Source organism: Acipenser ruthenus, chromosome 21 (assembly GCF_902713425.1).
Source record: "Acipenser ruthenus chromosome 21, fAciRut3.2 maternal haplotype, whole genome shotgun sequence".
Taxonomy (NCBI): Eukaryota; Metazoa; Chordata; class Actinopteri; order Acipenseriformes; family Acipenseridae; genus Acipenser; species Acipenser ruthenus.
In genome coordinates, this window is record NC_081209.1 from 14272415 (window position 1) to 14277753 (window position 5339).

A 5339-nucleotide genomic window follows, 5' to 3' on the forward strand; every position below is an offset into this window, starting at 1 on the left:
CGATCACCGCTCGCATCCAGTTCAAGACTCTTGTACTAGCCTACAGATGCCTTGACCAGACTGCACCCAGCTACCTCCAGACCCTCATCTCTCCCTACACCCCCACTCGACCTCTCCGCTCCGCCTGCACTAGAAGACTAGCTCTACCTCCGCTACGCTCCCCTGCCTCCACCCTTGCTCCGCAGTGGTGGAATGACCTTCCTACAGATGTCAGGACTGCCCAGTCCCTGACCACATTCCGGCGCCTCCTTAAGACTCACCTCTTCAAAGAGCACCTGTAGAACTCCTCTGTTTGTATCCTGGGACACTATCACCCTTCATGTAAATGTGCTTTATTTTGCTCTTATCTGCCCCTATTTTACTGCATTTAATCCTGTACTTCAGAATATTGTAATCTGCCAAGTGCTTAACCTGTAGTACTTTGTATTTAATCATATCCTGATGTAACTATCACTATTTAATCATACCCTGATGTAACTATCACTATTATCGGCTGTATTATTGAATTGTGGTTTGTCACACTTATACTTTGCTTGAACAAAAGTTATTGTATTTCTTGCTCTTATTGTAACACTTGAAAGGTATTTGCTTACGATTGTAAATCGCCCTGGATAAGGGCGTCTGCTAAGAAATAAATAATAATAATAATAATAATAATAATAATAATAATAATAATAATAATAGGTACACTTGCACACAGTTTTTGAAGGAACTCTGCAGGTAGGTTGGCCCAAACATCTTGGAGAACTAACCACAGTTCTTCTGTGGATTTAGGCAGCCTCAGTTGCTTCTCTCTCTTCATGTAATCCCAGACAGACTCGATGATGTTGAGATCAGGGCTCTGTGGGGGCCATACCATCACTTCCAGGACTCCTTGTTCTTCTTTACGCTGAAGATAGTTCTTAATGACTTTCGCTGTATGTTTGGGGTCGTTGTCATGCTGCAGAATAAATTTGGGGCTAATCAGATGCCTCCCTGATGGTACTGCATGATGGATAAGTATCTGCCTGTACTTCTCAGCATTGAGGAGACCATTAATTCTGACCAAATCCCCAACTCCATTTGCAGAAATGTGTCCCCAAACTTGCAAGGAACCTCCACCATGCTTCACTGTTGCCTGCATACACTCATTCGTGAACCGCTCTCCAGCCCTTCTGCTACAGCCAAATATTTCAAATTTTGACTCATCAGTCCAGAGCACCTGCTGCCATTTTTCTGCACCCCAGATCCTGTGTTTTCGTGCATAGTTGAGTTGCTTGGCCTTGTTTCCACGTCGGAGGTATGGCTTTTTGGCCGCAAGTCTTCCATGAAGGCTACTTCTGACCAGACTTCTCCGGACAGTAGATGGGTGTACCAGGGTCCCACTGTTTTCTGCCAATTCTGAGCTGATGGCACTGCTGGACATCTTCCGATTGCGAAGGGAAGTAAGCATGATGTGTCTTTCATCTGCTGCAGTAAGTTTCCTTGGCCGACCACTGCGTCTACGGTCCTCAACGTTGCCCGTTTCTTTGTGCTTCTTCAAAAGAGCTTGGACAGCACATCTGGAAACCCCAGTTTTATTCCTCCTACACAGCTGTTTCTGTTTCAGTTAATGATTGTGTTTCAACCTACATATTGAATTGATGATCATTAGCACCTGTTTGGTATAATTGTTTAATCATACACCTGACTATATGCCTACAAAATCCCTGACTTTGTGCAAGTGTACCTAGAAGAATTGATGCTGTTTTGAAGGCAAAGGGTGGTCACACCAAATATGGATTTGATTTAGATTTTTCTTCTGTTCACTCACTTTGCATTTAGTTAATTGATAAATATAATCTATTAACATGTCTATTTTTGAAAGTATTCTTACTTTACAGCATTTTTTCACACCTGCCTAAAACTTTTGCACAGTACTGTGTATATATATATATATATATATATATATATATATATATATATATATATATATATACATATATATATATATATATATATATATACATATATATATATATATATATATATATATATATATATATATATATATACACATACAGACGTGCTCAAATTTGTTGGTACCCTTACAGCTCATTGAAATAATGCTTCATTCCTCCTGAAAAGTGATGAAATTAAAAGCTATTTTATCATGTATACTTGCATGCCTTTGGTATGTCATAGAATAAAGCAAAGAAGCTGTGAAAAGTGTTGAATTATTGCTTATTCTACAAAGATATTCTAAAATGGCCTGGACACATTTGTTGGTACCCCTTAGAAAAGATAATAAATAATTGGATTATAGTGATATTTCAAACTAATTAGTTTATTTAATTAGTATCACACATGTCTCCAATCTTGTAATCAGTCATTCAGCCTATTTAAATGGAGAAAAGTAGTCACTGTGCTGTTTGGTATCATTGTGTGCACCACACTGAACATGGACCAGAGAAAGCAAAGGAGAGAGTTGTCTGAGGAGATCAGAAAGAAAATAATAGACAAGCATGGTAAAGGTAAAGGCTACAAGACCATCTCCAAGCAGCTTGATGTTCCTGTGACAACAGTTGCAAATATTATTAAGAAGTTTAAGGTCCATGGAACTGTAGCCAACCTCCCTGGGCGCGGCCGCAAGAGGAAAATCGACCCCAGATTGAACAGAAGGATAGTGCGAATGGTAGAAAAAGAACCAAGGATAACTGCCAAAGAGATACAAGCTGAACTCCAAGGTGAAGGTACGTCAGTTTCTGATCGCACCATCCGTCGCTTTTTGAGCGAAAGTGGGCTCCATCGAAGAAGACCCAGGAGGACTCCACTTTTGAAAGAAAAACATAAAAAAGCCAGACTGGAATTTGCTAAAATGCATATTGACAAGCCACAATCCTTCTGGGAGAATGTCCTTTGGACAGATGAGTCAAAACTGGAGCTTTTTGGCAAGTCAGCTCTATGTTCACAGGCGAAAAAATGAACCTTTCAAAGAAAAGAACACCATACCTACAGTGAAACATGGAGGAGGCTCGGTTATGTTTTGGGGCTGCTTTGCTGCGCCTGGCACAGGGTGCCTTGAATCTGTGCAGGGCACAATGAAATCTCAAGACTATCAAGGCATTCTGGAGCGAAACATACTGCCCAGTGTCAGAAAGCTCTGTCTCAGTAGAAGGTCATGGGTCCTCCAACAGGATAATGACCCAAAACACACAGCTAAAAGCACCCAAAAATGGATAAGAACAAAACATTGGACTATTCTGAAGTGGCCTTCTATGAGTCCTGAATCCTATCGAACATCTATGGAAAGAGCTGAAACTTGTAGTTTGGAGAAGGCACCCATCAAACCTGAGACAGCTGGAGCAGTTTGCTCAGGAAGAGTGGGCCAAACTACCTGTTAACAGGTGCAGAAGTCTCATTGAGAGCTACAGAAAATGTTTGATTGCAGTGATTGCCTCTAAAGGTTGTGCAACAAAATATTAGGTTAGCGGTCCCATCATTTTTGACCATGCCTTTTTCATTTGTTTTATTATTTACAATATTATGTTGAATAAAAAATCAAAAGCAAAGTCTGATTTCTATTAAATATGGAATAAACAATGGTGGATGCCAATTACTTTTATCAGTTTCAAGTTATTTCAGAGAAGATTGTGTATTCTTCGTTTTTTGTGGAGGGGTACCAACAAATTTGAGCACGTCTGTGTATATATATATATATATATATATATATATATATATATATATATATATATATATATATATAATCTTTTCACTGTAATTAGCAAAACAGTTGAAGAAAGAAAAACAGCCTGGTTGCAACAGTAAACAAAGAAGAAGAGCGTTTCCACCATCTGCGCAAAACTTAGTACTCGGTGAAAGCAATCACTGATGTCCAGTTGCTGTATTTTACAATGTACTGGACATGGCAGCCATCAATTCCTTCGTTTTGTACAGTGAATGCACCGGGGAAAATATCAGTAGGAGAGATCTCTTATGATGCTAGCCACGGAGCTTTGGCAGAAACATTTCGATCAGAAAACTGCAAAGCGGCAGCGCAACGCAGCTCAACCTGGATACAGTGTGCATCAAGTGACACACGCAACAGAAAACTAAATGCAGTAAAAATAAAACTTCTGATATCTGTGCCCAGTGTGAAAGAGCAGTATGTGGTAAATGCACACAAGCTGATAAGTGTTACATCTGTGTGGATTGTGCTAATATGGGGGTGTCACAAAGACGGCCAGAGTGGGTGGCGTCAGACCAGAAGCAGGAAGGAATACAGAGACAGTGGTTGTGATGAGCTGAGTGCAATGGCTGCACTCAGCGTTTATTAACAAAATAAAAAGGTTTAACAGTACAAAAACAGGACACGGCACTTGCGCCAAAATAAACAGACATACAAAACGACTAAACACTAACACACAGGTGAAACGGAGACGAACAAACACGGTGAGTACAAACAAAACACTTATTATATTTATAATTACGATTTTAACTCTCCTTCTCTCTCACCCGTTCTCCACTCTCTGAACCCCTACCCCGAGTGACAGAAACGTGCATCTATATATACTGTTGTGCTGGGATTCAATTACTAATTAATTACTCACTTGAATCCCAGCACGTGAATTCATTACGTGAAACCCCGTGTTCACATATTATATTTTAAATGCACGTGCGTGATGTGCAATCCCGTGCCTAAATACAAATATACAATTTAAACACACGTGAAACACAGACCCGTTTATATCCCGTGTACCAATCTATACACCAACATTAACATACGCACGCATATATACAACACAGAACACACAAATGCACACAGGGGCGGGGCACTTTGCCACATATACCCCCCCTTGTGCGCAGCACACATGGCCTCAACGGCCACTTCCCCCCTTAAAAACCCAGCAGTCCAGGACAAAGTCTCGGGCTGGGAAGGGAGGCTTCAGTGGGCCCATGGCTGGAAATGCTGTCAGCTCCCCTGCCGGTAGTGGCACGGCTGACAGCATGCTGGTCCCGTCCTGCAGCGAAAAAGCTGCGGGGGCAGGTGGTCCCCCGACCTCCCCCTTCTTCGTAGCCGGCAGCTCCCTCCTGTGGGGCTCCGGCCACAAGAACTCCTGCAGCGAAACTGCTGCTGGGGAAAGTGGTCTCCAGACCTCGTCCCCCTTCTTCGTGGCCGGCAGCTCCCCTTTCTGGGGCTCCGGCCACCGTACTCCCTGCGGAGGTACGGGCAGCAGAGGCAGCTCCTGCTCCTCTGCTCCGGGCGGTGGCGGAGGCAGAGGCAGCTCCAGCTCCTCTGCTCCTGGCGGTGGTGGAGGCAGAGGCAGCTCCAGCTCCTCTGCTCCTGGCGGTGGTGGAGGCAGAGGCAGCTCCAGCTCCTC